The sequence below is a fragment of the Setaria viridis genome, chromosome 7 (assembly GCF_005286985.2).
Source record: "Setaria viridis chromosome 7, Setaria_viridis_v4.0, whole genome shotgun sequence".
NCBI lineage: Eukaryota > Viridiplantae > Streptophyta > Magnoliopsida > Poales > Poaceae > Setaria > Setaria viridis.
Genome location: NC_048269.2, coordinates 18,507,486 through 18,519,698, shown reverse-complemented (window position 1 = coordinate 18,519,698; position 12,213 = coordinate 18,507,486). Strand labels below are relative to the sequence as shown.

The 12,213-nt window shown below is 45.3% G+C and overlaps 1 long non-coding RNA gene across 2 annotated transcripts; it reads left to right on the top strand.

Moving 5' to 3' along the window:
• Positions 1-9,446: 9,446 nt before the first annotated feature.
• Positions 9,447-12,183, top strand: LOC117862764 (uncharacterized). 2 transcript variants are annotated; one of them, XR_011898848.1, is made up of 3 exons: positions 9,447-9,584; positions 11,465-11,764; positions 11,845-12,183. It is a non-coding gene; the product is annotated as an uncharacterized lncRNA (long non-coding RNA). The 2 variants fall into 2 exon arrangements; XR_004642057.2 differs by lacking the exon at positions 9,447-9,584 and having other exon boundaries at positions 9,591-11,764.
• The last annotated feature ends 30 nt before the right edge of the window (positions 12,184-12,213 follow it).

The window sequence follows — 12,213 nt, the reverse complement described above, 5'->3', positions numbered from 1 at the left end:
AGTGGACTAACAATTTTATTGAGAATATGAGCATAGGTTAGTCCCGTAGTTGTTGAGCTTCGAAGGATGCCATGACGATATCTTGGATGATTTGAACGTTGGAAAGCTCAAGGCAAAGGTATACGATAGGGTTTTCATTTTTACCGGTCAAGAGGTCCTTAGCGGACGTGAATTGACTGGATTAGTAGGGTAGATAGCCGTACTATCAAGAGGGGTCAATTTCATTTACTTGACGGTTCTATAGTGCCATTTTGCTCAAACAATTGTATTACATGCATAGGAACTAACTTAGTTTGAGAAAGTAAAAGAAATGAGAAGAAAAACTTGTTCTAAAAAAGGTCTAACTGTATAAAGGCGGACGGTCCGACTCTAGTTGGCGAACGGTCAGCTAAACCGAGACCGAAATAGGTTTTCAAGCTGAGAAATTATTTCTCAAAGGCGGACGGTCCGCAGCTGTTTTTTGCGTACAGTCCGCATGGGGCGGACGGTCCGGCCCTTGGTGGCGGATGGTCAGCTAAACCTAGATAGAAACAGGTTTTCGGGTCGAGAAATTATTTCTCAAAGGCGAACGGTCCGCAGTTGTTTTCTGCGGACAGTCCGCATGGGCGGACGGTCCACCACCGCTATAACGGTCCATTCTGACACATTAAATGCTGCAATAGCCGTTGGGGCTTGAACTGCGGATGATCCGCCCTTGTGAGGCGGACGGTCCGCCAGTCCCCTGTTTTTCACGAAAATGACTGTAACGGCTAGTTTTGGAAGGGAGGCTTATAAATACCCCACCCCCGGGCATGGGTGAGCTCTCTTGGCCCCTTGGACAACATTTGTGATATTTTAAAGCCTTCTTCCATCTCTCACTCACTCACATTGCTTAGAGATTGCATTCTAGTGAGATTGAGAGCATCCTAGTGCATTGCATCAAGAGTTTGAGCTTTGTGGCACTAGGGAGTCTTCAAGCAAGTGTTATTGGCTTATTACTCTTGGAGGTTGCCGCCTCCTAAATGGCTTGGAGATTGTAGAAGCCGTTGAGCCCTTCAAGAAGATTGTGAAGGAGCCCCAACTATTCTTGTGAGGGGTCTTGTGCTCACCTCGCCGGAGCGGTGAATTGTGCTCACCTCGCCGGAGCGGTGAAGAGCAACTCTAGTGGAATCGAGGTTTGGAGAGGTTCTTTGATTCAAGCCGGCTCAATCATCAAGCGGTGCCTTGATAGAGGATCGATTGAAACATTGAATCCACCTTAATGTGGATTAGGGGTGACCGGCAAGTCATCGACATCACGGGATAAATTCGTCACTCGTGTTTGGTTCTAACTTTGCTCAATTTCATTATTGCATTTTACTTTGAGCAAATTACTTTACTAGAGATTGAATAGTATCTTGTCACCCTAGGTTGCAAACCTTCACCTAGTTGTAGAGTAGCTCGAAATAGTTTTCCCCTTGTGTTACTAATCAAATTTTTTAAGTGTTGTGATTTTAGTTGAAACCGCCTATTCACCCCCCTCTAGTTGGTATCCTAGATCCTACAGCCTCCCTGGCCAGCCCCAGGGCCGCTAGCCGCCGCCAGCGCACGGGCCGCCGGTCCCTATGGGCACACGGGCTCGGCCGCTTCCGGCGCAACCTGTCCTCTGGCTGCTGTCGGTGCGCTGGTCACTGCTGTGGCGAGCAGGTGAGGAGGTCTGGCAGCGCTTGCTGGCAAGTGGGTGAGGAGGCGCAATGGGAGGCTCGACGGCGCAGGCGAAGCTCTCATGTGAACTCTATGATTTTAATTCTTTCTGTGATTCTTGTGAAATGTGTGATAGTGATTCTTGTGAAATGTATTATTGTGATTCGTGCTGTGATTCTTGTGAAATCTATGATTGTGATTCTTACTTTGATTAATGTGATTGTGAATTTTTTTTTATTCTTGTGAAATCCGTGTGCACGTAAGGAATTTGTGATTGTGATTCTTGGAGAAGTAGGCGCTTGTGATTCTTGGAGAAGTAGGCACTTTTGGAAGCTGGAGCGGTGGTATAAATAATCGGTACTGAAGGTGTTCCCTGCAGTGCATCTAGCCGAGCAGAACTGTGTGTTCAGGCCATGGATGGTGATGATTGGTCGCTGCGAGCGCGACAGTGCATCGCGAGGTGCTTGCAGTGAGCATTTCGATCGAAGGTATGCTGTGAGGCTGTCCCACGGATCCAGGTCCATTGCATCTAGCTAGCTACTAGCAAAAGAATCATTGATCGATTACAAATCTGGCCGTATCATCGATAGGTCTCGACCGTGCCAACCTGTCTCCATGCTTTGTCAAATGTAGGGCGTCGTCGTCTTATTTCAGCTCTTTTGGCCTGGGAGCAACCTCCGGATCAAACATTTACCAAAGAAAACTGGGGCCACGCAGCAGTTCCAACTTCAGAAGAGCCGTCCCCGTCTCGGCAGGCGTCTCCCCACTCATTAGACGATTTGATGACTGTGACCACTCAACTAGTGGAAGTTCAGTTCATCTTTCCTTTTCTTTTTTTTTATAAAGGGTTGTCATCAAGATATAAATACCAATCCATTTTTTGCTGACCATCGCTATAAAACAAGGCTATGTTATTGCAACCTTAGTTTCTTTCTAAGTGGTACATGTGTACTTAAATTTAAGGCATCTTGGAGTTTTTATGACAGATTAGGAGCAATGATAAATGATGCATGTATCCTTGAGTTATGTCGTGAGGAGTTGTGTTGCCAAATTGTTTTAATAGCAGTTGCAGAAGATAAGAAGCCAATTTTAACTAATACACCAATCAGCCAAACCTATAATATTAACTTTAAGGAGAATTAAAATGACTAATGATCCAATTGTGCATAGAATGTCTTGTATTCAAGGACAAATTTCAAACTTCAGGATGGAGGGAGTAGCTGTGTTGGCTTCTACTATCCACACTTAAATTCGGACCTTTAGATCTTCATCAACATTTCATCTCATTTTTTTTCCTTCTACCTATATCTTCTTCCTTAAGCCACATTCTTCTTGCTCCAACCATGGCTCCTGAGCACAGTCCGCCGTCCAACCAGCGCATGTGGTGGATCCTACTATCGGCAAAGTTGGCGCACCTCCATACAATCCTGTTACAAGGAGTTTTAGTTATGGCTCCAACTACCTATACCAATCATCCTCCAATACCTTGAGCGGCAGTGCCCCACCATCTCGCCATCCTGCTCACCAACCACCTACACCACCGCCAGGATAACCATCCCCCTCGCCTTCCCTCAAATCAACAATCCCCAATCCCCCAACTAACCCCCAAATCGCCAAACCCACTGGAGAGATATCTCAGACAAGGTGTGAGAGAGGGGGGAGGGAGCAAGGGAATACGGGGTACTTATACATTGCACGGAAAGTACAACCTTATACGTCACATGGTTCGATATAGCCTATTACTCATCTACTTCCTCTAGTAGCATCACGAGCATCGTTCTTCCCCGACGCGTCACAGCCTGGTTCCCCTTCGTTTCCGGTGCTTCCCCACCCCACCGATCTACTATTCGGCTTTGGCAGCGGTCCACCGTCAAATCCACCGCCACCGGCCTCGGCATGAACCATGTGTGCTTGACGCCCCACTACTAGCCTTCGCCACCGATGTTGCCACCACCTTCCACGGCCACTACTATTGCATCAAACTCCATCCACCATTGAGTGAAACAGCTCGTCACCTCCAATGGCCCAATATTGACCCCACCCATCTGGTTATATCCTGTTGTTGCAACAGGTGGCTCCCGCCTCCACCGCTGAGCCAACAGATTGACCGCCAGGGGCTCAACGGCCAGGGGCTCAACGGCCACATCCAATGGCCCAATATTGACCCCACCCATCCGGTTATCTCCTGTTGTTGCGACAGGTGGCTCCCACCTCCATCGCTGAGCCAACAGATTGACCACCAGGGGCTCAGCGGTCACAGGAGGGCCTCCAACCCCGAAACCTTAACTCTATCACCCCTTAGCAGTGGTGGCTGGTGTGAGTGCGCGACGTGTTGTGGAGGCGCTCAGGAGCAGCCGCGCGTAGAGAAGGAAGGCAACTGTATCGGATGATCGTGGAGGTGTATACGAATCTTCAACGTTGGAAGATAAAGGGGGCCTCCTCCAACCCCGAAATCTTAACCCTATCACCCCTTAGCAGCGGTGGCCGGTGTGAGTTCGCGACGTGCTGTGGAGGCGCTCAGGAGCAGCCACGCGTAGAGAAGGAAGGCAACCGTATCGGATGATCGTGGAGATGTATACGAATCTTCAACGTTTGAAGATAAAGGGGGTCTCCCACCTTCCGAGAGATGCTACTTCATTGCAAACTAGAACGATGCGTGGTGTTGTCGAGCAGAATGTGCCCCCGGCTGAGCTAATTATTTGCTAAGAGGCTGATAGCACAAATACATCTGAGTGTCGGAAACTGAAGCTATTAAATTTTGCAATACAGATAGAGCAACATTTATTATTCATAGGATAACCTTTTAATTTTTATGCACACACCAAGATTGAGCAATACAAGACGGTTTGTAATGACTTTGCCACAAATGAACGTGTATGTGATGTATATGATTCATGCAACAAAAGTGGATGTATGAAAAGTTGTGAAGGGAGGTTGATATTTTAAGCCTTTTGCCATTCATATATAGAATGTGAAGCTTAGTCAGTAAAAATGTGCTTTACCATCGTAGGGGAGCAACATGTTGATTCAAAGATTTTAGTGTATGCACGTGATAACCTGTTGATTGTTTTGTGTTGCTGTATGCGACTAAAAGGAGGATGCGTTTTTACCCTTGCAATACTGAACCTTTGTTAATAATTTTCAATTAACCATAACCTGAATATGACCTTTGGTATATGTCACAGCTGTGAGCTCACGTACTGATGCATGCTACTTAGTCCTTACACACATTTCATGTAAGGTAAGTTGTGTATTTCAGCTGAAATTTTGTGGCAGTAAATCGCCAATTAATTGAGCCGATCAAAAGAACTTGCTTTATGTCACACAGGGCACAAGCTCTGTAGAATCTGATCAGAAGTACATATTTGGGCCTTGCAAATATAGATAGCTGTCAAGTTTCTGATGGCAGATTTGAAAATTTAAAATGGTGGTTTTATTGATCAAAACAAAATCATTAACAGATCAAAAGCAGAATTGAACTCATAAGCTTAGAAGGTTGTCAAGTTGAGAAGAGTAGTGTTTAAAGTCCTCGCATTGTCAGGAGTCCCAGCTTCGAAGCAGGAGTAATTGTAATCCTAACTAAATTTGGAAGTTAAAACAGCGTGAGTAGTAGTGGCTACTGACTAAATATATGCTGTGAATTTACCTGCTATATGAACAGCTTTGTGTCTCTGTATTTTCGAGGATGCATGGTCCTATTAAGATTGTAGACAAGGCTTTTACTCCCTAACAAACATTCTATACATGACAAATAGTGAAACCATTGCCTAGCATCTAGCAGTAGACACATTGTACTGTTTCATTTGAATCAGATACAAAACCAATTTTAGTTAGGCAATGCACTATCTCATCACAAACATGTTCTAGCTTGTGTCAAATCAGATACCTAACCTTGTGTGTCAAGAGCATTCGAACCTTGTGTGCCGGTATCGAGCGAGAGCTAGCGTGCGGTAATCTGTTGAGTTGGGAGCGAAAGCAGAGTGGTGGCAGGCTGCCACTGGCAGCGGGCTTTGCTGAAGATGAATGGTACGGTGATGAATGCGATTTGGTGGAAGCGCGACGGATCTTGCCGATCGCAAGAATCAAACTCTCCTCACTGCTGTTTTTTCTCCAACTTTCCAAGCATCTCTTTTTTCCCACCTCTCTTGACCCTTCGAGACCCCTAGGCCATAGGCTCGCTGTGCTTCCATTTACCCTTGCCTGCACCGTGAGATTGTGATCTGACGGCTCATTTTTCAGGAATGACATCAGGGTGACGTGGCAAAATATATTGCATGTACCGGTTTCAGTCATCAAAGATAGGTTAGCAGCCCATCGCTAGAGAGTTCATCGGCCCATCACAATTCACAAAGTATTTTAGCCCAGCCTATAACAGCAATGTTTAGCCTGGCCCATTCTTCGAAGCCTATCGATTAAACGGCCCATCTAGACATGATCGGCAAGGAATTTTTTTATTTTTGTATTTTTTTTACAATTTTGCAGAAATAAATAGGTGAATGAAAATTTTGCAAAATTAGACCTATGCCGCTGTACGAAACGGCGGTAAAGGGTATCGCCAGTTGAAACGGCGGTAAGGGACCTACCGTCAAGTGAAATGGCGGTAGGTCCCCGCATATAGCTTACCGCCCCCTATCCGGCAGGCCGCCTACGGGATGCAGTGGCGCGGGGGTCGAGGCTCTTTCGTCGCGTGATTTGGTGGAACTGGTGGGCCGCCGTTTGAATTGGCGGAAGTGGGCGACTTCCGCCAAATGAGCTGGCAGGGCTTCCCCCATATAAAGGAGACGTGCGGCTACCCCGAGCTCTCACCCAGTTTATTTTCACGTGCTGTGCCAGAGCGAGAGCCGAGCGAGCTAGACCAAGAGAAGAGGAAGGGAGGGAGGAAGAGTAGAAGGAAGGGAGGGAGAAGAAGGGAAAGAAGGGAAAGGAAGGGAGGGAGGGAGGGAGGGGGGAGGGGAGATTGAGAGTCCGTTCATCGCTTCCTTAGAGGTATTTTTTCTAATCCCCTTAGTTAGTTTAGTTAGTTCAGTTAGTGTAGCAGATCTAGTTAGTTTAGTTAGCTGATCTAGTTAGTTTAGTTAGTTAGTGTAGTTTAGTTATTTTTTCTAATCTCGTTCACAGTGTAGTTAGCTTAGTCATATTAGTGGATTTAGCTTAGGTATTTAGTTGACAGTAAAATTAGTTTGTTGATTTATGCAGATTAATTTTAGATGAATATTATTTGCAATACCAGGATTATATTATGTATAGGTATTCAGGATGTAATTGTTTTAGGAGTAGTTGGAATTATTAGATTTAGTTAGATTTTTTGTTCTTGTCGCGTATATTGACCTGCTGTTTAAGGTTAAATTAATGTAGTAATATTTTGTAATGGTATATGATAGTATCATGCATATTGACCCGTTAAAATGAAATGAATTAGTTCGTAAGGTTGGACCGTATATTGAAATGTATGTGTCATTCGAGTTAACTGATTAAAGTTATTGAGAGTAACTTGCACTGTTCGTGTCGTGTGTATTGGTAGGCATGTCGGAAAGTTTATATTTTCAAGTGTTCTATGGTCTGGGGGAGGTTAGATATAGTTTAGAAAGGGTAGATTTGAGTGGATTTTAGTTTTTCTGCAAGTATTTACCAAAAGTAAGAGAGAGGACTTGGGAAGGCATATGCAGGTGGCTTTGTAAGGATTTCGATCTTGATAGAGATCAAGTGGATGTGTCTGTTAGGGCTGTATGAGGAGATGGTCTGACATAAATTTTTGGAAGTTGATCCCGCTTGAAGGAACCCAAAACTATCAGGCTTATGTAAATGGTTGCATGAAGCACAGTTTACCGCTCATATTGTATGTTCAAGTGTTCACAAAGACTGGGTCTAGCAGTCAGGTGGAAGAAGATGTGGGAGGTGCTGAAGTTGAAGCCAAGGAAGGTGTGGAGAGTACTGATGGGCAAAATGAAGTTAAGAGGGGGCAGAAGAGGGAGATGCAGAGGATGATGTTGCAACCCATGAGCCAAATAGGGAGACTGATGAGGGGAAAGACATGCCTGAGTTAGTTGAGCAAGTAGAGAAGGAAGGAGAAGAGTCCAATGGTGTCATGAATGATGACTCGTCGGATGAGGAAGATGCTTACGCTGTCCCGCGGAACTGGTCAACTTATGACCATTTCGCTCTACAGGTCAATGTAGGGAAAAATATCCCTTGGGAGTAAAAGGAGAATGAGGTTTGCGTGGGTGCTATGCACCCTAGTGGGGATGAAGTGAAGGCAGCTGTGAAGTGATGGTCCATTTTATGTTTGCAGCGTCAGTTAAGAGTGGTGAAGAGCAACCCGACGGTGTATGATGTGTGCTGTTTGAGAAGCAATTGCCCGTTTAGTGTGCACGCATACAAGGGGAAATGGAAGGATTACTAGGAGGTGACTAGAGTGGTTGAGCACCAATGTTTGCTGGATGAATTGAAAGGAACACGGAGCACAAGTAAAATTCCCGTATCCTTCCACGCCACTGAGCACGAGTAAGAACTATGATATCCGCAAGAGGGAGAGGTCGTGGGAGGAGGGGAAGAGGAGGGTGTGCTCCTATTCCAACCATCACTTGGTCGGGTTCTTTTGGCCCAACGGAGTATGAGGCACCCCTCAATAAGTTCCCTCTGGAGGACAGGACTAACTACGCCCCTCCAAACTCCTTTAGGCTTTATGATGACCGTCAGGATGTATGGTCAATGTGTCACCATGGCGTGGCTTGTGTTGTCTGGCTCTATGACCGCTACGGTGATGGAAATCGTTGTTTCTTTCGATGCCTATATGTGTTGGTACTTCATTACTCTTCCTAAGCTTCCCGTCCTTCAAACTAACATCACATTCAGACCTATCTCGATGAAGGAAACTGCCGCTACGCCAAGTGGGTTGATCTACCACTTTCTGAGCCAACCCAGGAGTACATACACTACCTGAAGTGCAAGATTGTTGACCTGGAACGTAAGGTCGAGGATCTTCAGTCTGAAGTTGACACGAATCCTTAAGCGGTTGACATCGTAGGTGACTTGATTTGCACCGATCCATGGTACAAGAGCTCCTACCACCACAATAAGAATCGTCCCCGTCTCCGCCACCTCTGGGGTGCTGGCTACTATGGAGCTGGGCCGTCGCAGTCCTTGCAGAGCCAGTTCTACTAGGAAATAGATATGGCTCTTCCCCTAGCTATTTCAATTACCTAAGGTATGCTAGGTTTAGTAACATGCCACTTGGTTTAAGAATTTCGTTTGGATCCGTTGTAATCTCGCTAGAAACAGCTATGTATCTAATAGTCGGGAGTTAAATTATTTCCAATTATTTTGTTCAATCACTCTACCTCTCTCAAGTTACGAAGTTATATATTGCAATGGAACTATATATTTCACTTCTAAAAATATCATACAAAATTACACGAAAAATAATTAGATTAAAACAGAGTTATAGCCAATTCAAACGGCTATAACTCCACTATAGCCGTTAGCATCCTGCACCCTGCTAAAGCCGACTAAACCTGGTAGCAGCGGCTAAATCTGGCTAAACCAGGCGAGGGGAGCCCGCCGCCCCTTGAAACGGCGGAAGGCCACCTACCGCCGTACGAAACGGCTATAGCAGGCTACCGCCGTTTCATACGGTGAAAAACGTATGTGCACCGCGTCGAACCTCCTACCGCTAATCCAACCGGCGGAAGCGGACCTACTACGGTGGTATAGGTCTAAATCTGCAAATTTTTCGTTCGACTATTTCTGCAAAATCGTAAAAAAATATGAAAATAAAAAAAATTTATCGGCAAGAGAACGAAACCAATCGGGAAGGATGCTCAAGCGCGGACCGGCGGAGGCGCTCGGACTCCTCGGCGACGACGATCGCCTTTTGCCCCCGCCCGATCCCTGCGACGAGCCGGAGTGCCCGACCTGCCTGCCCGGTACGCTCCTGCCCCCGCGCCTCAGCACCTGCTCACGGACCGCCCATTCTCAGTTTCTCCCACAACCCTTGCTTCCACGGTTCCACCCCACATCTAGCTTCATCCAATTACCAGATGCGATCCTGTCGGCGATATGAAGTAGAATAATCGCTTCTCGGATGCCGCCGCGCCGGACGACTCCGCGGAGGAGCAAGGGATTCAGAAGAATAACTGATGCTCCCTCCTCCCGCCGTCTTTAATTTGTTCCGTTGCCTCAAGTTGTGCGCGCCCCGCGGCCGGGTGATGATGGTGTTTGCGGTGTGGGGGCGAAGCGGTGGCCGGGATCGTTTCGTTCAAACAGGTAATCAGGTGGGTTTCGCAGCCGATGCAGATTTCTGCCTGCGTCTACCCTGGCTGCTTGCGCGCGCCCCCAGCCAGAGGCTCCTCTGGTCCCGTGGCGAGCCTTTTCTTTCATGTGCTGACTTCGTGCTCGGTCGGCCTGTGGCGAGTTAGAATTGTGGGCAGTGGGCACATGGATGGTTCTTGGGCCTGCTGTACTAGAAACTCTGTGTTATATGCTGGTTTAGGACTAACAAGATTGCTATGTCGGGTCTGTGCTCGTGTTGTGGGAAGTTCTTATTGTTACAAAATAAGATTGATATATTGTTCGTTTGGTAATACCCAATGTTTTAGGTCGATGCAAACTGCAGTATCAATGGCTCTGGCATTCTTTTGGTGGGTAGCTTTGTACTAGCTGATATTTTGTCACTTCTGCTGTGGATCTCATTGATCAGAACGAGGTAGTAGGCTGCTAGCACACAATAGTTAGCAGTTTAACAAACACTAGCCTAGTTACATCGATGCGAATATGTTATTTGATTCTCATGGTTGGTCTACTCTCCTCATGGAGTATTTGATTAGTACAATAGATAAAAAGTTACATATTTATACCTATTTCACAGTGTTGTCTTATACTATGTTATATGATTGCTAAGGGTAGAATTAACTCAGATATAATCTGTCAGAAAAAAAAAAGTGGAAATCTGGTCATTACAGACAACACGTAAATATGCAATATGTTACTCTGTTGTTTCCAACTTGTCTCCTTTATTGTGAGATAACAGCAGGAGAGTTAGGTTAGCATCTACAATTCAACAAGTTCGGTGTCGGGATTCATTGCTGTGGCAATCATCTTGCAGAACTGTACTCATTTCAACTTGCCCTTGTTCATGCTGTGCATCTGTTGTAGTGTGTTGACATCCAAATACAATAATTTTCTTATCGAACAAAAAAAAGGGGGGAATAGGTGCCAGCTCGCATAATGATTTTTTTTTTTGCGGCTTCTTTAGGCTACCCAGATGGTCCCTAACTGAACTCTTAAATGTGCTCATGTGGTATTTTGTGGGAATGTAGGGTCAAACAATTCCTCATGATAGCAAGAGGGGCCACATATTAGTCAAGTACTCCCCCCGTTTTTTAGGTGTGTGTACATTTTAGAGATCCAATTATTGTAATTTTCAACCAACAATTAGCCTTACGAGATGCAAAAATTGTTATACAGAAGTGGCATCATTAGATTCATTTTTGAAGGCACCATCTTGTGGTTATGGTTTTATTGCTACTAACATTGTAGTTTAAGAGAAATAATGGGTCAAATTTTAATTTCGGAAACCGTACTAAGTCAAATTGCGCATTACACTTTGAATGGAGTACGTCATCTTGTATCATTCAGAGTTCTTTTCAAGTCCTCTGAGTCAAGGGATGAAAATCCAGATGAAGCTAAGAATGACATCAACACACATCTCGCCATCTTGTGTGTCATTTTGTCGTATAGATCCCTCCTTGAGCACACTTATTTGATTCTTTTGCACAGCTAACTACAGGTATGTGGATCATAACAGGTTCGATTTTCAGGTCCTCTGCTATGCTAGTATCACAGTGTCTGACTGTCTGTTGGATGGACGGTTTCGATTGTCAGGCGTATGTTTGGTTACAACTGTGCAAGGGAAGAGCTGATCGGGGTGATGTGATCCAGGAAGGGTGGATCTGTCAAATAGTTCCTGGATTCTTGGATATGTGGGACAAAGAGCAGCCATGATAGGCATGATGCTCCTTGCATGTGCAGCACAGGAAAGAAGAGCTAGTGATGACTGCATGTCATAATATTTATATATTTGAACTTGATGGTAGCCAATTGAATGGTAAAAGCTACATTCATCTACCATGAGAAGTTCACTGATTGTAGTGCACTGACAAACTGATCTTTCTTTTTGCTTCACAGAGAGTGATGCTGGTGGTGAGTGGTGACTGTTTGCTTCGAACTTGCTTTTCACTCATGGTGGATAATCGGATATGCCAGCAGAGTAGACCTGCTTCTTTTGGAGGTTGGTTTTCTGTCTCTGTAAACTACTGCACTCCTCATATACTGTTTCATGGAGCTCGAATGTCACTTGTACATTTGAAGTACTAAAGCAGCATATCATTTCTCCAGTTTAGTAGGGCTATAATTTTTGTCTTTTGAAGCGACAGAGGGCTATCTTTTTTTCTTCTTTTGAAGCAACAGAGGGATATCTCAAATGTACATTAGCCTTCTGAGCCTGATGAGCACATTTCATTGCTTTGTCACTGTGCTACTTGATATTTTCGCACT